Raw genomic sequence first — 14576 nt, 5'->3', positions numbered from 1 at the left:
TTCCGCAACGACAGCTGATACTAACGGTGTCAGTAATAAATATAATAACAGGAGTCACAATGTCAGAATTAGTCAGACCACCCCCTGTTTTAGGAAACTTTTAAAATAACTGATCACTGTAACACAAATGTAACTCCCTCCACCACCACCCCAGCACCTCCTATATTAGCATTTAGTTTTTCTGGAATTTGATTCTTTAATACGTGTTCGTGTTGGTCATGTGTTGTGCGGCTCAGGGACAGTCGGTGTCAAGCTGAGATTCAAACTTTGAAGTGAGCATCCCGACTGAATGCAAGAAAAGGTTGAACAAGGCTTATTTTCCAGGATTTTTTCATCATTTTATTATTCGTTTACTTTTTGTGGAGAATATGAATTCCCTTTTTCTTGTCACACCACATCTGCCTGTGTGTTTGTTTCTCCCCGTTACCCCCCATCTCTTCTGTGTGCGTCAGCTGACCCCTCTTGCGGGTTCTTCTGTCGAGAAGATGCCAAATACCAGCAGCTGCCAACTGGCGCAGTCATGGCTAAATATACACCTGCGTGAGAGCAGGACCCGATTTATCTCGCCAGTTGTACATGTGGGTGCACGTGCGAGAATTCTGCATGTGCGTGTGCCGGTCTGCTCGTGTGCTGTGTGAATCCACTCGCACCTGAATACGCACGCACACGCCCACCTCGCCAGTGATTGACTCTTTTCACACTTCCGTGCAAGGGCCTATTTTCTGCCACTTACCATCTCACCCCTCTCTGTTGGTGTAATATTCATGAGGAAAGGGGGAACAACCCTCTCTCCTCTCCTGTTTCTGGAGCCCAGATGTTAGACAAGGGTATGCAAGGCTATGCAGAGTGGCTATGCATTACAATGCTGGAGACACAAAAGAAAAGAGAAAACGAGGGGAGGTGAACAGAGGAGACGAGCGAGGAGCTAAAGGCATAAGACAGGTGAGGAGAGGAGCAGGAGAGGAGAAGAGAAAGGGAGGGAAGAGGAGGAGGAGGGAGGATGAGCAGAGACAGGAGGGCACTGGGTACGCCATGTCCTTAAACAGCCTTAGAGGAAGTGCAGGGAGAGGCAGGGATGAGAGGAGAGGATGAGCAGTGCGGCGTGGCTGGGAAAGAGGTTAGTAAACCAATTGAAATTGGATAACAGTCTCCCTACGTCGCCACAGCTTCACGTTACGAGCGCTCAGTGAATGAAAATAGGAGATTAACCGAGATATGGGCGAGGACAGATGGCGATGATTTAATCTCATGTGTGTGTCTGCGCCAATCCAGCGCATATGATGGTTTTAGGAACAGACATACATGAAGTGTGCTGTTTCTGTCCAAACATACGACCGAGCTCATGAGCCAATTAGGTGACCCTTGATTAGGTTCATTTTGGAGCAGATGCAGAGCGAGCCAATCAAAAGGCAGAAGCGGCTGGGAAATGGCTGCAAGCACATATATGTTCCGGAGAAACTCGAACATGTCTGCAGTTGATGCCGCAGTGTCACCCTGCCTCTCTTTTGCCTCTTTGTTGATTTTTCGGAACAATTTGTCCTCACAGGAAAATGTCAAGCTACCCTGTCAGCTCTGACTCCAGCCCCCCCCCCACCCCCACCATCTCTCTCTCTCTCTTTCCTCCTCTTCCTCTCACTTCTCCTCAGCGACATGGAGAGTTTCATACCCTCCCCTCTTTTCACATCTTATCATGTTCTTTTTTTTCCCTCTCTCTTTACATCTCCTCTCCCCCTGCGAGGCTGAGACTCAGTAGTACAGAGAGTGCCATGGAACACAATGTTCAACATTTCACACAGTGAATATATTAATGGATGAAGTACAAACTGCTTCACATAGTCACCCACATGCCACAGGAGGAGATCAGAAGGGAAAGAGAGAAAATATATAGACAGACTGTCTGCTGTCTGTTAACTCTACATTTTTTTTTTTACCTTTAACACTCCTCTCTTCCATCTCTCATTACAGCCTCTCACCTTCCACTAACTTCCGTTTATTTTCTCTTGTTTTTTACCTCTCACCTACATCTTTCTATCTCTGTCGAGACAGACAGAAAGCAGTACTTACAGGCAGATGGTGAACAGGTAGAGCAGTGGTTCACACCTTTTCTGTCAGATGAAACCCTTCCTTCTTCAAGTACCCCTTCATGTCACACCATTTATCTGCTACTTTTAACTAACTATTCCATTTATCCATGATTTTAAACCTACAATAACTGATTTTTTTGGCAGCTTGATGGCAGCGGAAACAAATTTTGAACACAACATTAACATATCGGTATCTTTTGAGGTTATATGGTGAACTTGTTAGCAACTGGTTGCTTATATACACATCCAGCAGTTACGGGGCAACATTAACTTGACTAATTTGAGGTTGTGTTTCTGGCCACCTGGTGAATGTAAGCCCAATAAGCTTCTCCTTTTCTCTCTGTTTTTGGTCTCCACCAGCTCCTGAGGGAAACACCTAGTTCTTTAGCTGCTAAATGCTCAATTATGTTCACCAGCTAGTGGCTAACTGCGTCTGCCTGCCGTTTGGTTCTGAGCAGGTAGTGAGCAGACAGTTTTCTAAGCTTTTTCACTATAAATCGCTGCCTACCGTGGGCGAAAGTTGCTACGAAGCTCCATAAAGCCGAGGGGAACTGCAGATTCATCGTTACAAGCAACCTCTTTCACACTTTTTCTGTACTGTTTATGCATTACTTTTACCTAACAACCATTTATCTGCCACTTTAAGTCAGGCTTTCTCAAACCTCTCCTGCATGCCTTAGACCTCTCCCTGCTCCACACAGCTGAATCAAATGAACTTGTTATGAACTCCTGAAGCTGCTTGATAACAAGCTGATCATTGAAATCAGCTGTGTTGGAGCGGGGGAGCTCTACATGCAAGACAAAGAGTACTCGAGGAACCCTGCTTTAATCTAACTATTACAACTGTTTATTCATTAATTTAGGCCCACAAGCAACAAGTACCTCTGGTTGGGAATCACTGAGGTAGAGGCAGAATCATAAAGAAGGATGCAAAGACAGAAACGTAGACTGACAGAGTCAGCCAGACACATGCCCGAAAATCCTCACATGCTGCCATAGACATTTCATCGTGGACACTGACCAAATCTAACACCAAATTCCTACAATATGATATCATCGTGAGACGTTTTAGGAGGATATTTACATCCAGATTTCACAAGAAAATGGAGAGAGAAATGTTTGTTTTCTCTTTAATATTTCATCCTTGCCTTATTCCCCGTTTCACTTCCAAATGCCCCCCCCCCCCCTTCGCCTCCTCTCCACTTGACCACCTGTGGCCCCGCTTCCCCTCCTGTCAAATCCCCTTCCAAACACACACACACCCCTCTGTCACTTCACCCATTCCTGCCATTGCACTTGTGTCTTATGACCACGCTGTGCGTCATGAGGCTTACTCAACAGCCCCCCAAGCCAGCAACCTCACACACACACACACACACACACATTCAGTCACACACACACAAACACACACACACTCACTCATCATGCTAATAAACGCAGGTCACGTTTGGATCAGGCACGTGAATATCAAAGCAAAGGACTAAGACAAATGCACTCTTCCACAGAAGCACACTCTGGCTTTCCACACCATTCATGGAAGTGCTACTGTATCAGGCAACTAAAGCATCTATTTATAGTGATGACTAAGTTTTGCTGCAAAGCCATTTATGTATCTTTCCTGTATGGACTCACAGAATGACTATGTGTTGGGTTATATATTGCTGACACATACTGTAAATGTTTGTGAGTGAAGGGCTCATATTTCTGGATGATCTAAGCTGAAGACACAGTGAGAGAGTTAGTGAGCTGTACACACAACAAGGCCTGATAGTCACATGAACTGTAAGGTCACAGATGGGGAATGTTTCCCATTTAAGAATTAAGCTTGTGCACAGAGGGTTGACAGCCAGGGAATATTTGGGTGATAAATGGGAAATGAAAACCCCGATATTATATGACACAACAGATACCCGTTTACTTGCAAAAAAAACATGGGTGAATCTTGTAGTGGATTTGGTCCACCACTTTGTTTCGCTCACAAAAATGACAGTAAGTAAAAAGAACTTCACGCTGCAGAAATAGTCTGGCAGCTGGAAATCAGCTGACGAAAACATAACAAATTTAGTAGTGCCAGTAGTGTTATTAGAGGACCGGGGAAAAAACGGTTGTCAACTCGCAGAGGGGTACCATGTAGAAATAAAGACGAATGGTCAAGGGGATGTGACAGTTGATTTTATTCTAAAACCTCTCAGTAAATGTTTATTTGTTTTACCTAAAAACTCAACTAAAACCTGATAAAGGCATTATGATTCTTAAGTCAAACCAGTGTTTTCCCCGCTGTGGAGAAAGGCAGATACATGATTCATGCGACAGGCCAGGAACAACTGACTCCATGAATGATCTTCGTGCAGGGATCCTCATCTTGAAATCTCTCTCTGCTTGAACAATCTTTCCAGAGAGAGACATAAACACTCCACATATCTTCACTTGATCTACAGACGTCCCCCCTTGTTCCCAGGAAATAAAAGGGAAGGATCTTAAACTGAAACGGCTGCGCCTCTCAGTCACAGTGGAGCTCAGTTATCCTTGAAACACACTTTTAGACAAATACGCACTTACTTACTTCCAGGTCACATGCTTCTTCCGACAACAAAAACAACAGCATTCTTTGATAATGGTCTGGTTAAATGCTAACTATGATAGGAATGCGAGCGCGCGTGGGCCCGTATTAGCAACAACTCTATCATGTGAGTGAGCTTACGCCACACACACACACACTTGCACACACATACACATGCAGACAGAAACACACTCCCTCACACGCACGTGCACATGGCCAACACAGAGAATGGGATTAGCCATTGTTAAGCAAGGCAGGCAGCACACCCAGTTAAGATGGTACACACCTAAGCACCTTAAGAATGTAAATATCACAGCTATTTGAGGTAGACACAGGTGAGTAACCCTGTGTACATAGCAAACCTTATCCCATAATGCACTGCATGAAGATCCCTTTAAGGTATACAGAAGTGATCTCTTGAGAGGAACTCAAATTACTTGTCCACATCCTTTTCATACACTGATATTCATTCATATTTCCTACAATGATTTACTTACATTTAATGCCAAAACAAACTGCAGATGCCACATCTGGATAAAATGCATCCCGTTCTGTGCACGCAGACAGACTCAACACTGGGACCTTGTTTCATTTCTCAATTTAAGGCGCTTCCCCTCGAGGGAATCCCCACTGCCAGCCTTCGTGATTCACATGTGAATCAAACGTCACATGGAGTTTTCACCTCCGGGGTTGAAGTGATTCAATGCTCCGGTAGATAATATTGCATATTGTGAGTGCGCTTGCAATTATGTTCATGATTTACAGTGATAATGAATTCAAATGTATTTCAATTTGACAGCAAAATAGCAAAATCACTAGGAAATGAACTACTTTGCATCTCCTTTGGACCACGACCCTTGGCCCTAAAAGAAGCCACCCATGTGATGTATGAAGTCATGTGCTCAGATTTTTACAAGAGCAAAGGAAGTTATTTCTATACTGGAAAGTTATGTTTACTATTGTGCTTTTTGACAAAAGATTTCTGAGATTTCCAGTATTCGCTCGGCCTTTTGACCAGAGTCCACGCCCCAAAACCTGTTGCATGTAATATATCATACATTACTGACTGAACACCAGACAAAAACCCAGTCACATCTTTGACCGGAGGGGGGTCAGAGTCATCAACCAGGAGCCAGTCGGAGAAAGATCAAGGAGACCATTCTCATCCCATGCCAGAGACATAATTTTACGATCTCCCCCACATATACGACCACCTGTTATCACATGACCCATGTTGCCTTTATTGGTCACGTGATGACAAGTGAGGCAATTCCATTTGCTGATGAATATATAGTTTTCACTAGTAAAGTGATTATTTTAACCTTTACCTTTCTTCATCATCATCATCATCCTGCTTTCCAGTCACAAGCCTGCCTCTGTAACCTTAAAGCCACCGTGTGTAGCTCAGAAGTGATTAGTGGTGTGTGTCTGATAGTATTTGGAGGAGTACATGTTGTACCATCTTAAGTGACACAGTGGATTGCAGCGAGCTTAGAGTTCAGGTTTGGAGCTGTTATAACACAGCAGCTTAAGCCATATCAGTGAGAACAGTGACCCCTGTTGCAGTTAACAGTTACCCCTTACACCCGGTGTGTGTGTGTGTGTGTGTGTGTGTGTGTGTAGGTATGCGTGTCTGGTAGAAAGACAACGGAGACAACAGTGTGTGAGTGTTTGTGTGCAGTCCTTATGAGCATGCGACCACAGCATGTGACCATAACACCGGCCACATTTTTCTTACCTTTGCTCTCCCTCTGTGACTCAGCATTTCTGCTGCTCTCATAAGCTCTTTAGCTGCATGTGTGTGTATGTGTGCGCACGCGAATGTGTGTGTGTATGTGTGTGCGTTATCTTTAGCCACCTCACTCCAACCACTGACCTTTCTAAAGGTCTCACTGTCCAGTTGTCCAAACACAGACTGGCTGACTGACCTACTGAAGAATGTTTTAATTTGGTCGTATGTAGAAACCCCCAAACCAAAGCAATAAAAGCTTGAATTCATATCTATCCAGCAGATAAATGTGAAACTTATGTTGTTTGTGAGTAAAGCTAAACCGAGTGGTAGAGGACAAGCAGCTCTTATCAGTCTTTGCATGTCAAGGATAAAGATTACCCTCGAAATGAGTGACATGTCTTTGAAAACACAATCCAACTCTGCTGATAGTGGTAGCTTTGCATTGCTTTGCTCAAGAGACACTTCAGCCAGCCGGACAATTGCTGGAAAACAGTGTGACCGTCCCATTTCCAAACAACATACAGATTCATTTGAGTGTGAGGTGCATTCACACTGGAAAAGTGACAAAGTTAAAAGCTCTCAAAGATGCCGTCATGCCCTTGGGAGTGTGCCTTTGGTCACTACTGTCCCAAAATGCAATGCACAATAGAAACCACTCACTGCTGGAACAAATGGAGACAAACTGTGGACGACAGTAAGATAAGAAACAATGTAATAAATACTTGGAACAACATTCCGTACATTCATTTCTTGGACTTTTATGGATTAAAATGTGCAAAAGTGAGTCACTGAGTTATGGCCACTGAAATGTATCATGTTGGTGTGTTGCAGAATCAGTTAGACCCAACTGCTCGGAGTTGAACATACTTATATTTTCTACTTTAAAATAATAGTAATTAAAGCGGGAGAAAAATAAAGTGGCTCTGAACTAGCTGCAGTGGCAACATCAGCCTGGTCTTAGATAGTTCCTTTACCACTCCAGTGCTAATTTCTGAAGCATTCACTCTGTGGCTGTCGAATATGCACAATGTCAGGAATAACTTGAGATATTTCCCTTACATGCCTCTAAGCAAGAAAGCAGACCGCAAAAGATTATGATATGAATGCCCATCCTTGCACACAATTTCCATTTAGTTTGTGTTATCTCAGATTGTGTAGGCCATTTGAATGCCTTTTTGCATTTCACTTCACAGATAACTTCCCCGTGAGGGCTGTTACCACTGGACACACAAGGGAGGGGGGGGGGGGGGGACTGGCCTTTGGATCAGCGCAAGAGGCCCTAATGATTCTGTTATTCCTGTGACAACAAGCTATTCTTATCCCAAATTAACTGCTCAGTTATGGCTATAGCCATATGGCATTAGCATACTGTGCATCCAAAACTGTGAGTATCTACACCACTGAGGAAATGAATAAAGGCTGAGTTCATCCGTAGAAATGTTTTGCTTTCCTTTCGTGCTCTCCATGATTGCTTGTCTTTCCTGGTGAATTTACGAGGAGCTGAGAGGCTCTGGCAGCTCAGAAGAAAAAAAGTGGAAGTATGAAGTTGCAATCAATCCTGCGGTTCGAGTGATGAGAATCATTTGTCTCTTTTATTTTCTGTTAGCGGGCTGACTCGGTCCTTTTTAATCACATATGTCATGGGACGGTGAGCATTTTGTTGATGGCATAATTACCAAAGTGCATGCATACTGTAGCAGTGGCGGTAATGATAGTGTCTGTTTTGCAACATGATAATGGTAATTTGCTGTGTGTTATGGCTAAAGCCAAAAAAACCCTTATTTAACAAGGCGAGATGACTGGGAGCAAATTCATATTTACAGCTGCAGTGTGGGGTGTTTGATGCAGCAGAGGAAGAGAGGGTTGCAGGCATCAAAGTAAATGGTTAATGGCCTTGCTCAGGGGCAGTTCAAGAAAGTTTGGGAGGACTGTCTTCTTCATTCCTTTAGATCTTATTTTTGTGGATTTACGTTGACAAACCTGGTCTCAACCTTCCGTCTTTAACCTTCAGGGAGCTGCGGCCTCCTTCTAAGGTTTTGAAACTTGAAATGAATGTTTACACCAGCAACGTCATAAAGGGCTATTCTTGGGCCCTCCATCAGTCAAACTGTGTGTATTTAAGGAGGCAGATGGGGAACGACAAAAAACACTTCACACCTCACTCCCTCCTCAACCTTTCCTGTGCCAAATAAAGGCTCAGCTGTAAGTGACACATAGCCGCTGACCAGTCAAGGAAGCGACGCAAAGAGCCAGTCGTCATCATTTAGCTGCAATCGAGAGACTACCAGTTATCTCACACACGCACACACACACACACACACACACACACACACACACACACATACGTGGGTCAAAGGCTGGCAAGTGTGCACTGAACACTTTTAAATACACACACATATACGTCAAACACATACAGCAGGTCAAATATACAAACTCATACTTGTCATACACTTCAAGCTAGACTAACACACACACACACACACACACACACACACACAATCTCATTCTACACAAGGCTATTTACTGCAATCACAGAAATGGATTGCTTGAATGGCTCACTTTTTGCACATACCTGCCTTTGCTCTGAAATCAGTCAAGCGTTTCCGCCTGGCTTGACACGATAGTCCCATAACATGTGTCGTTCACTTTTGCTTTAATAGAACTGCCCTGTCGCTGATTCGTCATGACAGAAGACCAGAAATGTGGAAAGACATCGCACTATTAAGACGTGCAGCCGGAATGGAAGCGAGGCATACTCGCCGGGGTGTGCGAGGCTCAGATGGACGGGAAAGGTCACGTCAAGGTTCTTCAAATGTTGTTTCACTGTTATTTACTGCTTCTTGATTGAAGCTTGACACAAATCCTTCATAGTTGATTTGATTAAAAAAAAGCAAGAATCATCCAATCAATAACAAATGAAGCTTTATTTTTTATCCTTCAATCCCGTTTATCACCCATTTCCTTCCTGCAGTTTATCTTCTCTGTGCCTCCGCGCATCATCCTTTATCATTAGAGCTACTCTATGAGAGGCCATTAGAGAGAAATTGACCCAGCTCCCTGCCAGTCTCAGCAGGCTACAGCCTCATCAAGGCAGCCCCCTCCCCGCTGTGACCAGGATGGCCGGCCATTACGATGGAAGCGGATTGGCGAGCTGTAAAATATTTATCGATGCTCCACTTGGCCCTAGGGAATTGTGCACAAACACGCTCACGCACAGTCAAACACATTTACACACTGGCAACTCACAGACAAAGACAATTAAATGTTGATCATGATCATAGCTTTTCCACCTACGAGCGTACCTACCTTTTTGTAGATTATAGCAATTGTCAATATGTAACTTTATAGTATATATTATATGTATTCTTATATACATTCAATGCACAACACTTTATTCTAAAATAGACAGCTTCATGTTTTTTTTATGGCATTTTAGAGTAAAAGACTGACAGCAATTGACCATTTGCTAAATCCTGCCTCTGAACAGCGATTGTCCAATCACAATTTAGCAACCGTAACAAGGCACAGCAGACCTGTCAGGTGTACAAGGGGCCGTTGTGAGAGCATTTGGAGGGTGGTGTCTTTTTTGTAGCCTTTTCAAAAGCAAAAACACAAGAGCAAATGTGTGAATAGATTAAACAGTGTGTTAAGAAACAAGAAGCCTGCTTTTGTTGACGTCTTTCTGAAATAAGGGACTCAGTGTTAAGTGTGCCACCGTCGTCACTGTAAACTGCATATGTGCCGTGAGACAACTGAAAGGGGGCAGGATTCAAAGATTTAAAACGTCAATTTATTCTGAAAAAGTCACATGGGACAGTAGCAAAACCTTTGCAATTAAAAATGTATAGCCCCAGTTTAACGGTCACCATCATGATAAAAGATATGGAGAGTGAGTGAACGAGGGAAAGGCGGGCAGTGACCATCAGTGCTATGAGCGTGGGGAGGAGGCAGGATCAATGCCTCCTAAAGTCCATCACTGGGGATTCATTTATATGTAAACCATGGCCCTTATCCCTCAGCAGCATGAGCTAGTGTAATTAGTGTTGTCAATAAAATAACTGTTTTATGCGCATGGAGGGTGGGACTGTGTGAGCGAGGTGTTTAGCGTTTACATAATACAAGATATGTGTATTCAGTACTATCAGCAGTGGTAGTTTATTACAGTGTTGGACTTTGCTGTGTTCTTTGCATCCGTGTGTGTGTTTATTGTCAAAGGTGGGAATGGGAAGCTTGAACGGATTGTGTAACGGAGTCATCAAGTTACCAACCCTTGAGGGATAGCCACTGTGTGTGTGTGTGTGTGTGTGGGTGTGTGTTTATGGGTGTGTGAAAGAGAAACAGGAAAGGAGGGAGCATTTTACAGGCCCTGCAGACACGTGAATGTGTGATCCAAAGATCATTTCAAGGTTGCTTTGATAGCAGGGAAAGGGCAGTGATGCGAGGAGACGCTGGGCCAAAAGATATAGACATGTGTACACACCCCCTCACACCCCATCATGCACTCACACACACACACGCGGCATGCCTACTCTACCATCTCTTGAATGTGGCCATGAATATTCATAACTCTCCTTACACTGTAGTCACAGATAGCCTACCTAGAAAGCATCATGTGAATATGTTTATGTGTGTGAGAGTGTGTGTTTTCGGGGGTGTGTGTGTGTGTGTGGTTGTCAGGGCTCAGAGATCAGGTACAGGACTGCCAAGCTGCGAGCGAGAGCTCTCTGGGGGCCTTTCCTTGACAGACTTGCCACCATTTTTTCCCCCTGTGTGTGTGTGTGTGTCTGCATGCGTGTATAAATGTCTGTTTCAAACCACCGGTGTCTCCTGCTTTTTAAAGCTCAGCAAGTGGAGTGTGACGCATGATTTCACTGGTTTCATGTGACTGGCAGACTTAATGGTGGGATCTCCAAGAATTCACACCTCCTCTTCTAAAGATGCATCATTATGCAAATGTCTAGCATTACCAGTTTGGTTACATTTAACTGGAAATGATACACATTATACCAACATCATAAGCACATTATAACACATTATACAAAGTAAAAACTTAGCTGAGTCTATTAATCAGTTGTTTACATTGAAATTATTGACCATAAAATGTATAAATGCATGAATATACAATGTTTTTAACACACATACAATATTCAAAAATTGTGCATTTTACTCTTTTCCTTTTCTGGTGCATTAGTCTCCAATTGTTTTCTAGTTTTTACTGTCTTGTTAGTCTTATGATTTTTTTAGCTCACCTGTAAAACTATTTTTAGTGTAGTGACCTTTCTGAAAGGTTCTATGACAATAAAATTGGCTTGAATAATAGATTATTGATCAACACATTTGTCATTGGGGTATTAAACCTCTCACCCTCTAGTTATGGGACACATCAACCTGCCTGTGTGTATATTCAGTTATAATACAAACACTATTAAAATGGTATATAGCAGAAGACAAACTACCTATTGTTTCCTTGGTGTCACATCTTAAAATGATTAGACTTGTAAACATACAACACGTGGTATTTCTTCTAATCCGTCTAAGATTACAAACCCAAGTCACACGCCTCGATTTATAAAAACCCACAGGCAGCTGCCGTGGTTTGGCAAGTGGGGATCGCAGGGTTTATTTATAGTCGGCGTGTGATTCTCGTGGCCTATCGAACATCAGATGCTGGTATAAGCACGAGTGGAGGTATGTGACACGGCGAGGGACTTTGGCTCCCTCAGCCAGGCCGCTCTGAATCACAACGTCTGCTTAAAATGTAAATGTAAAATGAGTCAGTATGAACGCCTCCCGGTACACTGTTCCAAAACACTGCTGGACTCTCACCATCCCTCGCCACAGCTGTGACGGAAATGTTTACAGTATGATGAATGAATATACAATGACGAATGTACTGTTTACATGTGGGGTGATATGTATAGTCTACTTTCTATTACATGTCTCGCAGACTCCCGTGCACTGACTGTGACACCATGCTGTTCAAGTGTCATCTGCAAAAGTATTTTACCAAGGCTACACATTTCTGTACATCTCTAAGTTATTCGGAGTTGAACATACGGTATCCTTGATCAAGGCCTACTGAGATATAAAGGAAGTATTTACCTTCATTCTGTACAGAAACTCTAAACTGTCTCACTTTCTAAGGAATACTTTGATCTCTGGAAATGTTAGTGAGTTAGATGAGAAGATCAATACCACTCTTATGTCTGTACGCTAAATATGAAGCTATAGAGCCAGCAGCCAAGTAGCTTAGCTTAGCATAAAAACTGGAAACAGGCAGAAACAGCCAACCTGGCTCTGTCCAAAGGTAAAACATTTTTTGTTCGTAGCCAGGCAACCTTACAGTGACAACAACACCAGGAAGCCACTGCACTCAGGCAAGAAATAGTCCGCCATGTTACCCCCCGTGTAAAAGCACAAATTTTTACACTTTGATTTTTGTACAGATTAAATAAACAAAGATATAATGTGTTAATTAGTGAGCTTTAGAGGTGCTGCTCAACAGATTTTTGGACATTTCCAGTCTTTATGCTAAGCTAAGCTAATCACCCACTGGTGAAAAAATAAAAATAGTCTAGCAAGAAAAAAAAAAGTCTATTTCCCAAACAGTTCTTTAAAAGGCCATGCAGCCTGACAAGCAGATAACATGAGCAGCAAGATGCACTAAATGGATTGTCATAATTAAGGATCAAAACATAATTCAGATCCAAAGGGACAGAGGTAAGCTTTGACCTTTATTTAAATATTTAACTTTCTCCTTGTAGACCCAGAATTGTCGTCACACCGACCTGCTGTTACTATCGCTATTTGGCCACAGCTCACCGTGGAGGTTTGGTCATCTCTGCAGGCGTCGAGGTGCCAGCTTGGCCCTGCAGAGCCTCTCTCTGAGCTCCTGGAACATTCTAGCGATGGCCCAAAGGAGGAGGAGGAGGAGGAGGCTTCAGTGTTCACAGTGCGTCGCTATGAACAGCCGGCCTGTCTGCCCCTTGGCATGGATGACACAAATGCACACACACACGTAAAACACACAATCAAAGCAATGTAGTGAGCGAGCGAGTCAGTGGGACTACATTAAGGAGAGCTGGGCAACCTGTGAGTGCCAGTCGGACCTGAACAGTGTGTGTGTGTGTGTGTGTGTGACGGGGAGACTAAGAGAGACTCTGGGTTCTTGCCAGTCAGAGAGGCAGCTAAATATGTCTTCTTTGGAACACCGAATAGAGCTAACAGGGGTTATTCCAGGACACACTCTTCCCCTCCTCTGCGGCTCTGTCTCGATGTTCCTTTCTCCCTCTGCGGTCTAATATAGAGCTCATTTTGTGTCTGTTCCTAGGTGCCAAGGCCGGGGGTGGGGGGGGGGGGGTTGCATGTGTGTGTGCCAGCTGAGGCTGCCGCTGCTGTCTCGACGGCTGCTTTATTTTGGCTCTAGTTGCTATAGCGACCCAGTGGGACTTTCAGTGTGTCTGAATCAGTGATGCGATCAATGCTAACCAACACCAGCAGCAGAGGTGTGTGTATTTTTAAAAATCACATTCACTCAGATCGTGAACGATAACATGAGATATATTTATGTTTCGGCTTAAGGTTACAACACAGGTGAATTACCGTAACCGAGTTACAGAACAACAACATATTCAAACATTTAAGTTTGTCTCAGTTTTCTCGTAAAGCTCTTATCTGTTCACACTACTGACCTCCCACCTTTGGCCCAAATGTTTGCCCGCTGAGGGAAACGCGGCCTTATCCCAGAACACGTCAATAGTGGAAAGGCCAACAGTTACACAAGAACTGTATTCCAGTAAAGCTGCAACCTCACTGCCAAGCATTACTGTGGGTTATACTCACTGTGAGGGCAGCTTTGGACAAATCAATAGAATATTGCTCTTCAGGCGGGCAAACACCACCTAAACCCAAAGTTGGTTAGTTTCATGTTTTTATTCGTTTTTTTCCCGCATGTTTACATGACATCTCCAGAACATTTTTAAGTATTAAGCTGACGCTCTGAGCTACAGTGGATTACAGTCTTAACAGGTACACAGTCTCCCACAACCACTCTCCAACAAAAGACGTAGCTATTTTTGACACACTTCATCCATTCAGTTAGAGCTTCTTTATCAGTGAGCTGAATGTGCAAGGTCCTTATTGTTATGAAACTCAGGTGGGTTCTAAAATAAGAAATTCAGGCTTTTCATCGGGAGCAGCA

The sequence above is a fragment of the Enoplosus armatus genome, chromosome 22 (genome assembly GCF_043641665.1).
Source record: "Enoplosus armatus isolate fEnoArm2 chromosome 22, fEnoArm2.hap1, whole genome shotgun sequence".
NCBI classification, from domain to species: Eukaryota; Metazoa; Chordata; class Actinopteri; order Centrarchiformes; family Enoplosidae; genus Enoplosus; species Enoplosus armatus.
This window is presented reverse-complemented; position numbering follows the sequence as displayed.